We start from the raw sequence: 18,612 nt of genomic DNA on the forward strand, positions 1-18,612 counted from the left end.
TGTTATTATGTAGTTCACCTATGTTTCGTCCGAGGGCTTGTCCTTTTATAATGATAAATTAGAGAAGCATACAATCGGATCTAGAAACTATAAAGTTAGAATATCCAGATACACTTTTATTTTTGTCAGGTGATACAAATGCTAGGACAAAAGACTTTCTAGATTATATACCATTTGATAATTAGGAGTATATCTTTGGAGTTGTTGCTTATTAGGGTAGTAATTTTGATTTTCCACGTAACAATAAAGATAACTTAAGGGGAAATAATTTTGGTAAAACCGTAGCAAATCTGTGTGGCATTTTTGATGTTCATATTTTAAATGGTAGAAAGCACGATGATAAAGATGGTAATTTTACCTGTTCTGCGAATAATGGGGCCAGTGTTGTAGATTATATGCTTGCTTCTAATGAGTTATTTCCCCTGGTGTTGGGGTTTAATCTTCTAGATCGTGATCACTCACATCATATTCCTATTTCATGAATAGTAACTCTAAGTCTCCTTCAAATAGGGAATTACACAATGAATATTGATACTAATGTCATGCCGATACCTAAATTTAAGTGGAGGGAGGAACAGAGTGTGGTGTAACAGGGTCTAAAGTTCACTATTCTAACTACAACAACAACAACTCTGTTCTCTATAATAACTACTGTTTAATATAGTACTATGTTCTGAGTTAATATATACAACAATGTCTTTCTTCACAATTCCCTAACATAATCTCTATTATTTCATTAATGTCTAAACTCTAACAATAATAATTCATTGATAATTGCCCCGGCTCTAAACTATCTTAAATCGTATGGAGTATCGGCATACGTACTAACATTAGCACGGCAGATTGATACTGAAGTTCTATCTAGAATTTAGCGGTATTTAGGAAAACTTCGTAGGGATGACTAAATGTTTTCCCAAAAGGGCACGCATTTTGACCATAATAATAAAAACATGTCATTATTCATTTAGTCATCTGTCATTACAATTAGTTAGAAACAAACAACAATCATGACGCAGCGAATAACGTGGCAGAGGGTAATTAACCTGGACGAGATATCTTAACCTGTCATTTTCCAGATGTAAACAAACGCTGAAGTTATTTAAAGTAGCATTCCGAAGTTCTTTGTGTATGACTTTTTACTGACCGATGACATATTGCTGACCGAAAAACAAGATGATAAATGTGCTTATCTAAATAAGTATAATGAATTCATAAAGTCATTATACGACACTCGTCTCTTACTCGTGAGTTTTTGTTGTTTTTTTTAATTATTTATAAGAAAAATAAAAAAATAAGCAAAAATAAAATTCAAGCGAGGCAATTAACAATTTAACACAAGGCAATGCATAAAACCGGCTGATTTTTATAAGTAATACGTAGAATTTATTTTAAATGTTTTTAGCCGTACTTCTGAAGATTAATGATTTGAGAAGGATAGAATACAACAGAATACAAAATCAAGAATATATAGTTTCAACACATGATATAATATACATAATCAATGAATAGGAATCACATGGAATACGTAGATTTAATTTTTACAATTTCACGATTGATTTAGTCCTAGAAATTTTCAATTCGTTTTCGTTTTTGTTTTCAGTCCTAGATTGTTTTTTCTTGCGTTTTGAGTCAAAACCCATTTAATTACTCTAAATCTTAATAAAACACTAAATTGCTAGCGGAACACGATTTCACAATAAATTCCGTAATTAAAAGTCCATTTTTTCCTCCCTTGCCAGAGGGGTTTTGCCTTCAAGAGTGTGACTGAAATAGAAAGAATAAGAAAAATGCTTTAATCATCATGACAAGTAATGGTTTTTAAAGTACGGTAATTAATATATAATTTACTGGAATTTCCGCAATCTGAAAGGATAAACTGACAATTAGTAGGAAATGACATAAGAAAAATATGAATTTTACTCTCTGAATATGTTAATTAAGAGTGAAAATTTCGCTAAAAGTTACAATAAATAAACATCGATTTTAAATTTATCATCATAACAGGAATTATGGAAGAGAACAACAAGTAAGGTTAATGTATTCACATTCTTAGTGTAAAATCGTTAAGAACTGGTTGGATAAAAAAAACTTACTAGAAAAATTGTTGTTGATCTTGGCTGCAAACAGATTTCTGTGAGGGAAAAAAATAATGTAAAACATAAAATTGGTATACATAGTGATGAGTGTTTAATGACCTACTTTTCTTAAGGATAGATATAGTACAATAACTAAAAAAAATCATTACTTATTTAAATGAAATCATTACTTAATATGTATATAAATATATTTTTTTTGAAGGATATTATAGATATAACAAAAACACAATTAAAATGCGAGTATATGCGATTATATAAATTCCGTATTTTTTTTTCTAAAGGTTTTTTTTTGTAATTGAATAATATAATAAAAATATAAATATAAAATACTAATGAACGACACAATCAGTCGACGTCATTAAGGTCGGCTGCAGACGTCTCTCCGCACGGTAACTGGTACGGCCAGATTGGCAAAAGATGTGACGTTGCCGACTTCGGAACCTTTTGAAGTACCGCCCGGAAACCGCCTCGTAGTTTGCACAGTCTCCATTGTAGACTGAAGCGCTGAGTCATTCAATTCAGTACGTATGCAATGTTGGCAGACGTACTGGTGTCTGGTTCTGGAAAGGTCCAGTACTCGTCGCTCCGCCTTCGAATGAAGATGTGCCTGGCTAACTGGTCGTCGGCAGTGTTTTTACCACGGCCGTATACACCTTGTCAAAAACGTTGGATGACGTCGGTGGCTCTGAAGTTGTGGGAACAGTCGTCATCTGTCCCCAGCATTCATCACAGTTTGCTTCGCCTGGTCTTGGATCAGGTGCCAAATCTTACAGACTAAGTACTCCAAAGTGAAGGATATAAAAATCCTGGCAATAGTGAATTTTCTGATACATTCCATAGATTATACTTAGGTTTACGTATTAAACACAAGTGAATTTGTAAGTAAACAGATCTCAATTCTCTGTGAACGAGTGGACCGCTCAATCCATTTTAAGTTGCTTATATAGTAGATGTATCCGTCACCCAAATTACGAACAGTCAAAAAAGATATATACCAGTCATAACTCAGAACAATAGACATTTTCGACATTGATGTGCACTTCTAGACTTAAAGTTTCGGATACAAAGCAGATAGTATACTGCCTTCGGCAACGCTGTTATCTTCCTTGATCGGTGCAGTAGCTGAAATGGTCCGGATTTGACAGCAGGAGTAATTATTTCGTCGTTTCCAGAGACAAATTTGTAGCGAATAACTTCTGAACCCGTATTTCGTGACTTATGGCAGATCGGTGCTTAGAATTCGTAATTTACATTTACAATAAATAAAAATCCCAATTCCTAGAGTAATTGAGCAACCAGCAGCTATAAGTAACTATAATCCAGGTGGGGAAAATCGAATCATCAATTAGTTTAGAGTGCTTAGATTCTCTAATTTGTTAATGAGAATGTCAAGCGAATTTGCTTAATAGTTTTTAATTCGTGGGGCAGCTTGACATTTGTAAAATTCTCAAGTTTGTAGTGAAATTGTTTCCATAGGTGATTTGTAGAAATATTAGGAGGAAGTAGAGGGTTATAATCAAGGTGATGTGTTTTCTTAGAAATTTGAGAGTACCATGGACTTAAGTTCAAATGTTCATTAAAGGCCTGACAGTTCATCTCAAGTTGAACTAAACTGAGAGGGGCTTTAACAACTAATTCATGGTTAGATTTAGTGTCAGATTGGCACACGATGACGAATCTTAAATCAATTAAAGTGGGTGACTGCCATAGACCATTATCTATATTTTCGGCGTAAGGTAACTTGGTGTTAGGTTTAATAATAATGTTACAGTTTTGCGTAACTTAGCTGGGTTTCGTAGAAATAAAGCCGTAACACATAATTCAGACATGCTTGCTTGATAAAATGGGGATCTGACTTGACAAATTGCGTAAAGCTACTTTTGCAAGATTCTAATTCACTGGGCAGAATGACAGCAAATTTTGTGCGTTCACGATTAAAAAGTAGAGCTGAAAATTCTAAATCGTACTTAGCGACAAGATGTACCTGAGATGACTGAGGTATCGATGATCGATTAATGTTACTGTAGGGAAGTTCGAATTATGAATACGATATACATCAAAACGACTATTGAAATCGATTAAGGGAACATGAATATTAATGATAATCTTGTCCTCAGCAATCATAGTCGAGCTGCGTAAGAATGATAATATTTCACAGATCCGTGCTAGGATCCGCCGGCAGGGCGTAAGTTTTAGGCGCCTGGTTCTGTATTTCTACTAATAATGCCCTCAGATGAAAGGAGATAATAGCCCAGGGAATACCCTGCCAGCACTTAATATGTCGAGCTGGGATTTAAATTCTGAGAGATGAGCCTTAGCATAAAAAACAGTCTGTTTGATTCATCAATGATAAGCGGAGGTTGTTATAATTAATAGTATAACCTTGAATTTGTTCAATCTGTTTTCCATGCGACCTTGCCATTTTTTCATTTTCTCTCGACCTGTTGTAAAGCTTGTATTAATTCGTTAATAGACTGCCATTCTCTGATATGTGAGAACGTGAAATGTTTAAAATTGACCAAATTGTTTTCTAGTATGTGAATGAGGATTTTTGTATTAGCTAATCTAACTACGTTATGTTTAATTACTTGAACTTCATCATTATCAGCAGTGCCAAAAGAAATTTGAAGACAGACCCTAATCCCAGAATGCTTCTTTTGTTTCTAACGTGTAACGATAGGTAGTCAGAGTAACTATTAAGTATTTTCGCATACGTGCTTCGGACGTATTGTAATTCCAGCTTCACATTTGATATAGATAGAAGATAGGGTAAAAAGTCTAAGTTCTTAGGATTGTTTTAAGGTGGTTGCTCACATTCTCTGTGTGGAATTAACAGTTTCTATTTCTTTGTCAATTTGATCCAAAAAGGAACTAAAAATCGAAGTGTCTAAAACTAGAGCCCGCTCCAATGCGAACGTGTGGTAGAGACTTCATTTATCTTTTGAAAAATAACATTATCATAAGTTTCTGTAGCACCGACCAAGTAAAAGAGCACAGGAATAGCAGGTAATGCATCCTTACTGAAACAAGAATAACAAAAAATACAATTAGTAAAAAGGGTTCATAAGTCACTGAGGGTCAAGCGTCAAGAGCAGATGACTATCATTCTTTATGTTTGTTTTACAATACAGTAGCAAGACACTTTAAGAGCATGTGATTGATAGTTTTATGTTTTTCCCCCGACTTAGCAGTAGGAGAGTCTGTATGTTTAACCGTATGTTTACGATTAGTTCGCCGACGTTTAGTCGGGTTGACAGTAATGGCATTGAGCTGCATTTATCACTGTCGGACAAGCTAAGGGCGATGTCCGAGTCTGAATCATAATTTGCGAATACGTTTCCGTCTGTTTCCGTGACGGGCGATGACAGTTCGGAAGTAATTGACTGCCCGAAGGGAGAGAAACATCTGATTTATTGTCAATAGACATCTCGTCATCTGAGGACTTAATATTTTCACCTGAAATATGGTTTTATTGCGTAATTGTTTTTGTAATTCTGCTAAGGGAATATCGTCTGTTTCATAGAATCTAAGCGCTCCTGGCGTATTCTATTAGTTATGGGGGTAAAGGGTCGTTTAAAGTAGTCTCAGAGTCGGAATCACTGCTGCTTAAATTCGCAGGGGGAACCGCATAATTAACCTTTCTTAGCGGCCTTCCAGATGGAGGCGCGGGAATCGGCCAATCATTTATTTTAGCCAGACGAATTTGGTTAGCATGAACATGTGCGTGAATTGTCAAGTTGGTTTTTAATAATAAAATTTAAGGGAGTTTTCTGTTCAATTATTCTGAAATAGGCTTCCACTTCCGTCTAACTACTTTTTCTGTTGAAATTTTTATAATATACAGGATCATTAACTTGGAAGGTTGTCTCTTTAATATTCTCATTAGCTTTTAAAACACGCTGCGTTTATCTTTTTCAGTGTACGATGCACATTTAAAAAGGCTCTATGTTGTTCCTCTAATATAATTTTGTGATACTCTCACCATGGTATTTCCGTCTAGGTTTAAGTAAATTATCAATTGGTAGAATAGGGTCACGGTTAAAAAGCAAGAAGAAGGGAGAATGTTAGAATTAGTAGAAACTGTGAATCGCATGGCGGCGAGAGTCATATTTAAGTGGAGATCCATTGACGTGTATCGTCTTGTACCTTTTTCGAGAGAATATCATTCATAGTGCATGAGATCTTTCATTTATCCGTTAGAAGATGGAAGGTAGGGTGTAGTTTTTATGTGCTCTATGTTTAATTCTGAAGCACGTCACGCATGCGCCGCTAGTGAACTCCGAACCATTATCAGTTACAATTCTTAAACAAGTGCTGTATCTGCTGTATATTCCTCTAAAAACAGATGTATGATGGTATTATACTTTATCAGGAGCAGGAAATGCTCGGGTAACCTGAGTAATTATCTACAAAGCAAATGATGTACCTATTTCCCGATAAAGTTTGAGGATATGGCCCACAAACGTCAATTGAAACAATAGAAAATGAAACGGGGGTTATACCAGTTTCCTTACTAGGGGTTTTAATGGTAGTAAGATTTCTTGTCTGACAAACAAACACATTGAGAAACATAAATCATACAATTCCTTAAACATTCTGGGCCAGAAATAGTGTTTGTTTAATTGTTGCGATAACCTTTGACATCCCTGATGACCGTTATCATCATGGTATTGTTTAATAACCAATGTTAGGTGACGTGGGTACGAATAATCGAAAATTCGGCTCTTTCATCGACATTGGAGACGTAATATAGTGTTTGATCAAGTTCAATATACTTGGTAGCTTCAGTTTTAGATGGTTTCCCATGCCGTAATCTCATTTTAGTTCAAGAATAGTATGATCTTTATCTTGTTCCATGACCAAAATTTAAATCCGAAAAGGAAGGAACCGTTCTATGTGTGATTGTTGCGGAATAAACTGTTTATCGGCAGGTCATTAAGATCTAACTGGTGTGAATTAATAGCGTTAATTGTTTTGACCGGTATGTCCGCTGAATTTGGGCTGTTAGGTTGACAGCTATACGTGTTATCCTTGACATCAGAGACAGGGTCGCTGTCGACATCAGAATTAATTGTATTGCTGGTTTTAAGCGCGGTGGCCTACTGAGAAAATCCGCTATGACATTTAGTCGGCCAGGTATATGCTCGATTTTGCAGTTATAACTAGAAATATTTAATGCCCATGTTTGAATCTTTCTATTTTGCATGGGGAGTTAAATAGGTAAATGAGTGATTTCTGGTCCGTATATAAAACGAATTCAGCACCCGTAAGGTATGCAGAAAGCTTTGAGATAGCAAAATGAATACTGTACATTTCTTTTCTACGATCGGCCCTTTCCTTTGTGTTCCTGCTGAGTCTATGTGAAATGAATAAATTGGTTTTTCGTTAACATAATGACCTGAATCTTCATCATCGTATTTTTGTGTGAGTATTGCAGAAATCACAGTATCGCTAGCGTCCACAATATAACCTATAAGGTCGACTTGGATCTGGGAAAGATAACTGTGGAATAATGGACAAGCTATCTTTTAATTGATCAACTATCCTGACAAGCTACTGACCAATTAAATTTGACGTTCTTTCTTGTTAGATCGATAAGTGGCTCGACAATTTCCGTATATGATTGTTTACCGTTATGTTCATGTGACGAAAAAATTTACCATTCCTAATAAGCTTCGTACGTCGCGCACACATTGTGGGCGTGGCAATTTTCGGATGCTTCTACTTTTTTTGGATCCGGACGGATACCATTTTTATCAATTGTAAATCCGAGATAGGTTGTTTCCTGTTGTAGAATTGACATTTTTTTAACTTAGTTTAAGCTTATGTTGTCTTAACCTTGGAAAACAATCTTAATATGATCAATATGTTCCTGAAAAGATTTACTGAATAGAATGAGGTCATCAAGGTATGCGATAGCAAAAGATTCACAGCCCTTTAAGACTTCTCTCATTAATGATTGGAAATAACCTGGTGCGTTGGAAAGCCCGAATGCCATGGAATTAAATTCCATGAGCCCATGAAATGGCGTGGCAAAGGCGGTCTTTTCTTTGTCTTGTTCCTGAATAGGTATTGGTGGAATGCGCTAGCTAAATCCAGACTGGAAAACCAGCAACTTTTCCTAATAATGGTAAGATATCATCTATACGAGGCAGCGGATAAGACGTTTGACGGCATATAGAATTCAATGCACGAAATCCAGACAAAGCCTTTTGCTGTGTCCTTCTTGGAAAACAATAACAACAGGAAACCGCATGGACTATGGGATGGACGTATAATATTTGCATCTAACATTTTTTTGATTGCGTCATCCGCTGCTTGGCGGTGATTTATAGGAATGCGATAAGGTCTGAGCCTAATGGGTGGGTGTGACCCGGTATCAATTTTCATTGTAACGGTATCAGTCAATGTTAGTTCTGAGTCATCTTTCGCGAAAACATCTCTATTGTTTTTAAGCAGATTATGTATTAAGTCGTAATGTTCCTCGGGCACATTAATTTCTGAAAAGATGTCCTCTTCACTGGATGAATTGCTAGTATCTAATTTTACGGACGAGATGTCCCTAGGCTTAAAATCACCTAACCTAGCAATCGGAAAACCTTCTCTTAACTTTATAGTTTTATGTGTTTTATTGATAACCATGACTGGTAATTGCCTGTGGCCATGTAATCTAATTACAGAATCAACGATTTGCAAGCCTGGCTCGTTATTCAAAAGGAGTTGTTCATCCCCATCAGGTCATAAACTCTGTTATGTTTCAGTCCATTAGTATATTGACTTTTCCCTTTATAATATTACAGTATTAGGTCTCAGGACCGTAGTTTGGCGAAGTCTAACCACGGAAGCTACGTGTATTCCTCCTCTAAAGCAATATATTCATCATCTATTTTTAAACAATTTAAATCAAAATATAATCTAACACCATTTTGTGATAAGAAATCTCGGCCCAAGATACCGTTTCTGTTTATGTTGCTTACCACATAAAATAAATGGGACTTTTAACTGAACCTATTTTAAATGTTAAATTTACACTACCCTTAACGACCAAAGATTGTCCATTTACAGACTGAAGATTAGCCTATTATTTAAAAGTTTTGGTTTATGTCGCAGGACGCATAGGTTCTATAGATATAAGCGAAACCTCAGCTCCGGTATCTACAAGGCATCTTAAACGTTTTTCTCTAATTTTTATTATACAAGAGTTTGGGTTGCCACAAATTGCTATATTAAAAGTAGACATTACGATTCTCCTATCACCGACTTCGTTGTGATAGGAGGTTGTTAGTTTCCCTGATTGCTATATGTACGTTGATAATTTGGATTTTGATGATTAGCGTAACGTTTGGATTAGTTCTACATTCTCTGGCAAGGTGCCCTAACTTACCACAGTTCCAGCATGTAATCTTAGATTTCCAGTCAGAGTTAGATGAGCTTTGATATCTATGAGAATTATAATCTTGTTCGATTTTATTTTGACCTTGATCTTAAATCTAGGTGGAATGCGAGGATCAACGTTTGAAGGTCCATACTCACAAGTGAATAGATTGAAGCCTGTGTCGGCACTGTTTTATGTGGTGACCTGGTTTCTTACAGTAAGCGCAAGGTATGCGTGGCCTTAAATGATCTACTTCCATAGGTTTCATTTTCTTGAGCGGAATTATGTGAGGACGAATCACACTCCGTCCTATCCGTAGATTAAATCTAGTTCTCAAATTTTGTTCGTTCATGGCAGACCGTACGGCGGCCTGAAGAGTTTGTGGATTATCTCTCATAACTTTCATTTTTAAAAAATCGTGTGCCAACCCATCCACAAAAATCCAATCATTTGTCTTTCAATTAATTTAAATCACCATTGTGACCTACGAAAGCTTCTTCTGCCAAAGTAAGAAGTCTTTCGGCATAAATTGAACATTTTCACCTGGAGCCTGTTGATGGTTCTTAGTAACAAAATGCATGCTGAGGATCTTGTATTTCAGCGAACCTTGAAGACAATTTGTTTTTAAATGATTCCAGTCCTATCAACATTTTCCGTTAAATATCTTTGTATAAAATCACTTACCGCCGCTCTGCTTGACTGATAAGCGACAAGTTTTAATTTATCCCCAGGTAAACCCGTAAGAACACCGTATTTTTCAATATTTTTCAGCCAAAATTTAAATTGTTTCGGATCCCATCAAATTGTGGAATAACCTGAGATATACTTTGAGTACCTACGACAGCCGAAACATTAGAACAATTCACGCCCCAGATTTTCGAAAATTGCTGCGATATCTTGATCTGCCATAATTAAGCCAACAAAAACAAGCAAAAGAAATTTTCACTCACCCGTGCAGAGGATATGATCGTCACAGTTTTCCCGGGTAACCGAACCGTAGTTGGTAGTACTCTTTTGTGTTGTGGCCGCGACGTTCCGAAGGTTCGTTCGAATCCTGGTTCTTTAAGGCACCAAATAAGTCCCGTGTGGTGTAACAGGGTCTAAAGTTCACTATTCTAACTACAACAACAACAACTCTGTTCTCTATAATAACTACTGTTTAATATAGTACTATGTTCTGAGTTAATATATCAACAATGTCTTTCTTCACAATTCCCCAACATAATCTCTATTATTTCATTAATGTCTAAACTCTAACAATAATAATTCATTGATAATTGCCCCGGCTCTAAACTATCTTAAATCGTATGGAGTATCGGCATACGTTACTAACATTAGCACGGGCAGATGATACTGAAGTTCTATCTAGAATTTAGCGGATTTAAGGAAAACTTCGTAGGGATGACTAAATTGTTTTTCTCCAAAAGGGCACGCATTTTGACCATAATAATAAAAAACATGTCATTATTTCATTTAGTCATCTGTCATTACAATTAGTTAGAACAAAACAACAATCATGACGCAGCGAATAACGTGGCCAGAGGGTAATTAACCTGGACGAGATATCTTAACCTGTCATTTTCCAGATGTAAACAAACGCTGAAGTTATTTAAAGTAGCATTCCGAAGTTCTTTGTGTATGACTTTTTACTGACCGATGACATATTGCTGACCGAAAAACAAGATGATAAAATGTGCTTATCTAAATAAGTATAATGAATTCATAAAGTCATTATACGACAAGAGTCTAGATTTGCAGACAAGACTTGCTGAATTGATACAAGTTCATAACGATAAACTTCTAGATGATATAACTCAGGATATTGATACAGCTATACATACAGTTACTTCTATTTATTATGAAGCTGGAAGTAAGTTCTATTCGTGGAACGCGGAATGTGATTACCTTAAAGCAGCTAAGATCTCCACATTGCGTAAAGTTTGCATGTCCAGTTCAAATGTCGATTAGAGAACATACAAAGATAAGCGTAATGAGTTTAAAATGCATGCAGTAGGAAAAAAGCTGAATTCCAACATGGTAAGAGGGAGTTTCTTATAGATACTAGAGATAATCCTACAAAAATGTGGAAGCTGCTCAAGCAGTCGCGCACAAATAAGTCCGCGGATCCTAGTATAACAGCAAGTGATTGGCACGACTATTTTAGTATATTGCTTAAAGTAAACCAATTCAATTTGATAGAGTAGATGATAACATTGATGAAAGCGTAAATTGTCTAAATGAGCCATTCTCGATTCATGAAATTAGGTATTCTATTACTAAGTTAATAAATAGCAAAAGCTGTGGATTTGACGGTGTTCCATCTGAATTTTTTAAGTATACACTGGTTCTTATAGCACCATATTTACATACTTTGTTTAATAGAATCAATCACGGGAACAGGTAGCTTCCCATATTCTTGGGGTAGAAGTATAATATGTCCTGTACACAAGACTGGATCAACTGGTAATCCAGGAAATTATCGGGGTATTTCTATAACGAACACATGTATAAGATATTTTCAGGTGTTGTAAATAAGCGACTTTATTAGTGGGCAGACACGAATAATAAAATTGATAAATCTCAGGCTGGATTTCGGCATGGGTACTCTGCGGTAGACAATATATTTTCATTACAAGTAATGGTACGGAAATACCTATCCAAACAGGGTGGCCGTTTCTACTGTTTATAGGTCGACTTCCGAAAAGCCTTTGATAAAATATATCACTGTAAGTTGTTTGAATCACTAGAAAATGGTTATTTCCTCCAATTATTAAAGGTTATGTATAGTAATCTGCAATCTGGTGTTAAGACAGTTAATGGTGGGACTACAAACTTTTTTCCGTGTAATATCGGAACGAGACAAGGGGATAAGTGAGTTAAACAATCTTCACACTCTTTATTGATGAGTTATCATCCCTATTACGAGCAAAATACTGGTATGGAGGTAAATCTTGATAAGACGGAAATTATTGTCTTCCGTAAACGGTGACACACTTAGAAATGATGAAACATGGTATTTCAGAGGGGAACCAGTTAATACTACTTCTGTATATCCTTTCGGCTACCATAGCAGACTAATACGTACCATAAAAACGGGGGTCGCTATTACCGCTATCATACACCGACTGACTACCGCAGACGCCTAAAACGTACTATCAAAACGAGGGTCCAGATTACCGACATAGTACAGCGTAGGACTACCGGACTTTTTAAATTTTTCTTTGTATCTAGGGGGAATTTGAATGCTTTTTATTTATTGCAGAATTTGATCTGAAGTGTAAACTTTCATTTATTTTATTAACAAAACGGTATAGAATCAGTTAAAATAATAAGTTAAATCATTCATATGATATACTAAATAATATTACGCAACAAATTACAGGTCTCCATAAAATTTAAAAACAAAACCAAACGTCTCGTGCGCAATAATGTTCTAAAACCATTTTTTATCGCAATTTGTTGATAAGAAAATCCATTTCAGACAATTAAGGGATCATTACTCTCCAAAAATACCCATTAGTTTTGATGGTTGCTCGTCGCGGTAATTATCGAACTCAGTTTTTAAAACTTTATTAATTACTCATTTCTACGCTACGGTATTTAACGCTGTTTTACTACGTCTGCATTATGCGGCTCCGGCATTCTAGAAGTCTGAAAACCCCGGGTCTGCCACTGATGCGTTTTGTAGACTTTTCACCAGTTACTTTCACTATGGCACTACGGTAGTTCTGAACTTTTTTTCACTAAATACAAAATTTCACTGTGGTAATCAGAAATAGTGTACATTTATACACTACGGCAGTAATATTTTAAATTGTTATTGCACTTGGAACATACATATAAACACTGTGGTAATTCTCTACAGAACGCTTCTTCGTTTTTACGCCGCAACGGTAATGCATATGCACACATCGCTTCTTCCAATTTCATACTAGTAGTGTGTAAATTTATCCACTATGGAAGTATTGTACTTTTCAAATTTAAAACTCAAACTTTAGGTAAGAATGCATTTGAATTATCCCAAAGTGCACAATGGTAATTTTGACTTTGAGCTCCATGCATTATGCATTATCATGCATGGATACTCTGGAATGCTTTATAAATGGTACAGTATTCAGTATTTCACATGTGCCTTTGTATACTCATTATATTAATTTATAGTCCGGGTCCGTAATGTAGGAGATACATTCGTGCACTTGTAACTCTGAATCCTCTCACTGACGGAGGGTCGCAGGTTCGAGCTGTGCTACCGACTAGGATTTTTTATGTGAGAAAGTAGGTAGTTGCTTACGGACTTTGGCGTCTAGTACTGGTCTTTCCCAGGAACGATGGTTAGTTGAACTGGCTGCCTGATATAAGAGGAATAATGTTGAAAATGACCGTAAATTCAAACAAAATCAGACTCTAAAATGATCTGTTTCCAAAACCGTACATGAATGTGCTGTCGGTGAAATGAGATCTTACAATTCTTCATTATATGATTAAACAATTGATGCCTTAATTGGGACTTTAAAGACCAGTATCAACGGAATACAGCTCGCAACTGGGAAACGCTCTAATTTAGATATAATGCTAATAAATTCAGTTATTTTAAAATCTGTTTGAAAGTCAGTAAGGCATAACAAACTAAGAAAAAGACAATTTTAGTTTCTATTATAAGTTTTACCACGAAGTGTCATTCGACATTTTTGAGTTTTGTTTTGGCACTTGCATCGTATACACCACAAAAACAGATTATGAATATGAACAAATTTAAATGAACCTTAATAACGTATAGTTGACGCGTTTACATGGTCCGCTGACATAACTGGTAGGTGACTAAAAGTAAAATGCAAAAAAAAAACAAAAACATTTTTATAACAGAAAATAATAAGATAAAACAATAAAATTAACAACTGAATGAAAACACTACAGTACAGGCAATCTCCTATGAACGGGTATGAGTAAGAAGAATCATATATCAAATGCTACACAACCTGGACAACGTATTTTGGACTAAATTTCATGATAGACAGTCTACTTATAGTTCGATCCGGAGAAACGGGTAGGAGACTAAAAGTAAAACATTAAAAGCAAACAAAAACATTTGACAGAAAAAAAATATGTTTAAACGAAAGCAAGTTGTAAAAGCTACAACAGATGAGGATCATTCATTACTTACAAATCATCGCAAAAGGCAACATAGAGCATATGTAATGTTACACAAAAAGTTCACTGAAAGTCATGAAATAATTCCTGTTTTTTGTTGAATTTGTACTGTAGTCCGTTTAAACTGAGTAAGAATGTAACAATTTTGTCAACAACTTACGACAATAATCGTTAATCTATATATACATGTATTTTTTAATAGCCGTCTAAATGCAAGGGGTGGGGGGTAGGGTAATTAGCATTGTTAATGACGCATAGAAAGATAAAATGTCCAAAATTCACTGTGATAAACATGTCATCGGTAGAACTGTTTAATAAGTTAGTTATGTGTCTATATTTAATATGCCCGGTTGTATGATTATTATTTCTATACCATATTACAATGTATCAATATTCACAAGAAGCCAAACTGTATGAAACATGTTTTTCTTGAATTTCAAATCTTTAACTCTAAAAACCTTTTCGCTTGAGACAGCTCATATAAGAAAAGTATATTGCATGTGAAAATTATCAAAAGATGAATCAATCAAACTTTCTCATTCGTACTAAAAACATAACGTATATATACACACGACACATAGTAAAAATGTGTACACCATGTAATGTTGTCACTAATCTTAGACACTGTCTGTTTCTTTCTCCAGTTTGTGCTTAGTGTCCGCTAGTCAGACAGTCATTTCTTCTTCGTCGATTTCCAAGATAATTTTGTTGGCATTTTACGGGGTGTTTCTATTTTAATATGTACCTTCCTGGGTGATTTTTTGTTACCGTTATGTCAATTCAAGGAAGGGATTTCTTATTAAAATGTAGTAATAATGAGCAATAATAAAACGTATCAAATTATAACATTTAGTGATTTGCAATGGTTATATATACTAAAATCGATTTTCTGGAGTTTCCAGTTTGCTCTTGTTGCCATAAGTTGTACGGACGTTTTCGGATTGGAGGTCTGTATGGACTTGTTCTTTAGTTAGCCAATCCCAGTTCTGGACGCATGATACGAAAGAAAGCATTCCCTGAAAGTATTATTTAAGAGATCACGGGGATTAACCCTGAAAAAAGATGACAAATATTTTTATGTAAGCAAGACATTTTGATTTTCAACTACAATTATTGCACAGCTTCTCTGGAACTGGCTTTTGTACTTAAGGGCTAGATTTCTCGAAACATTTTATCCTGTACTAAGAAGATTAACCTGTTAAGAGCAGTCGAATAAATAATGCAATTACAGACTTTTCTGACATGCTTAAATATTTCGAGAAATTTGACCCAGAGCGATAATTTGAGTACATTTTTGGATTTGAGCGACTTGTTGACTCAGACCCAATTTATATACATGGAGTAAAAAAAAAGTACGTTCACGTAACATAGCAATGACTCAATAATACCATGAAATCTTTAAAACTACTCATTAGATCAATATAACTTTTTAATAAGAAGAGTATTGTTATACCTGTGTAAATTGTCTTTACACTGCTAAGAACCAAATGATGACGTTGGTGTTCGGAGACCACCGGCGGTCTTTAGTTTCTTCATACTGCAAAACTGAAAAGCATTTGTTCGCCCTGACATTGAGATAATTTCATGTGAGTCTGCAAACTCTCGGTCAATGGTATTAACTACCTGCGTTTGTTTGGGTTTCCTAATTCCTGAACGGTAACCTTCAATACTCTAGCTACCATGTTTCCATCTTTGATTTGACGTGTCATATGCTGTCCTTTGTTCATTGTACTAACCGAAACCAGGAATTATAATGTATTACATGTATTACATTATTCCTGCCGAAACATCCTTCTGTCGGACTAATTTCTGTGGTTTCAATTCATATGACAAGAATTTTCGCCCTTATTAAAAGACCCACAAAGATGGGTTGAGCTGGCAAGGAACGCCTGTGCCAAAGGGATGTGTCTAGAAGCACTATACGGTTCAAACAGATGTTCAACAACCTTCCTCATTAGTTCTACTTCATTTTTTCCCTCTAATATAAACTTTAAACTTCCAAAGATATGCAGAAACTGCATCTGCTAAAACGAATATTTTAAAGCCTCTCTTTAATACATACTATTAACTTAACGTTTATCTATTTATCTTTTTATACTGCATCACTCCTCTTTACGAGTATTACGTGCAGCTGCGCGCCTGTACAAGAATTTTAAAAGTAGAATGGACAGGAGAACAAAAGTAATACACGATGTGTATTGCAAGCATGAATACAGTTGATAGTGTTAAAAACAAGGACTTACAGATAAAAGCAGTTTAAAGAAACAGGTCTATCATGTTAAGCATTGTGTGCAAGTTTGGTTACACCCTGTCTAAGCTGGTTCAGGGTTGGGGCTTGCACAAGTTGTACTGGATGGGAATTCCAAAGCACTATAGTGCCTGGAAAAAAGATCACTTATAGTAATTACAGGGAGTGAGGATCTAGGTATAGGTGTGGGGATGCATATGTCTTGTTAGACGGGATTGGGGAGGGGGAGGGGCTGACATAGGGAGAAATGGTACAGCAACCAGACCACTCTGCAAATAATTACCACAGTAGACGTTTGCAGGAAGAACGAATTTCAATGTAGTACCGCAGTGTAGTTTTACTCCCCCTGTTACTAAGAACTATAGTATACTTTTTGTGAGAAAATTAAAATTTAAGGCAGTGCTATAGTGTAGTTATACATATTAAATGAAATTAAGTGCACTTCCACAGTGCTGAGAAAGTTACCCTGCGAAAGGATTATACTAGTAATCAAAACTTATCCTGTAGGCATTATTTATTCCCCCGATTACCACAGTAGTTTAATGCAGGGCATGCGAAACCAAAGAGAGTGCCGCAGCGTATATTAATACATATTCGCACAAAATAGCATGTACTGCCACAGTGATGCAGTGGCCGTTTAAATATGTGACATTTAATGAATAACATTAACTGTTTGTTTTATCTGCATATAAATACCATAGTAGACTATTGCAGGAAACAAGAAACTATAAGTTGTGCCACAGTGTAGTTATACAAATAACCACACAATGGACATAACTACCATAGTGTAGCAACCGTTTTGCATAAAAATTACCGCAGCATAAAAATGTAGTATATTTTTGGTTAATTCCTTCTATTTTCAGTTGCGAAAATATACATTTTTTACCCAAATACTGCATTATACGCTATGGAAATGAGCACCCCCATTTTTCTGGTACGTATTAGTCTTCTGCGGTAGCCCGTCTGCAAAACAGTAGCGGTAATGGAGAACCCCAAAAATATAGTCTGCATTTGGCGTCTCAGGTAGTGCGTCGGTGTACGATACCGGTAGTCGAAAGGATATAAGTATATGGGATGTTTGGTTACACCGAGATTATCTTTGAGAGTTCTGCACAGGATAAGTTAGCTGCAGAAATCCATATTTTCAATCATTTGCTATCAAAAACCATTTGGATATTTCCCTACACATGAATTGTTTAAGATTTTTGATGCGGCAGTTAAACCAATTTAATGTTACGGGTCTCAGATTTGGGGGTATGGGTATTCTCATCTTATTGAGGCTGTACATAACAGCTTTTGCAAGAAGCATCTTCGTGTAAATAAAACTACTAATAATTGTATTGCTCTCGGGGAATGCGGTCGCCTCCCTTTATGTATAACATACTTCACAAATTTATCAGGTATTGGTGCAAATTATTACAAATGGCGGACAGCAGATACCCCAAGAATTGTTACGGGTATGTTTGGCATATGCTGTACACGTATGGCTATGGCTATGTTTGGATTGCACAAGATATAGGCGATGTCAGTATGTTTATTCAAATGTTCAAACAACGCTTAATAGACTGTTTTAGTCAGAATTAGCATAATGATATAAACAGCTCAAGTCGCTGTGACCACTATAAACATTTTAAAACATTATTAAATACTGAACGATACTTGCATCTTGATATACCTTTAAATATAAAATTGCATATGCGAAATTTAGATGTTCAAACCATAAGTTTAGAACTGAAACAGGCAGA

The 18,612-nt window shown here is 35.6% G+C and overlaps 1 protein-coding gene across 2 annotated transcripts in view; it reads right to left on the bottom strand.

The window, feature by feature from the left end:
* The window catches only part of LOC123527714 (monocarboxylate transporter 12-like), a 37,177-nt gene that overhangs the window by 13,461 nt on the left and 5,104 nt on the right, over nt 1–18,612 (bottom strand). The gene's annotated exons all lie outside the window — the stretch shown is intronic.

This window comes from Mercenaria mercenaria, chromosome 1 (genome assembly GCF_021730395.1).
Source record: "Mercenaria mercenaria strain notata chromosome 1, MADL_Memer_1, whole genome shotgun sequence".
NCBI classification, from domain to species: domain Eukaryota; kingdom Metazoa; phylum Mollusca; class Bivalvia; order Venerida; family Veneridae; genus Mercenaria; species Mercenaria mercenaria.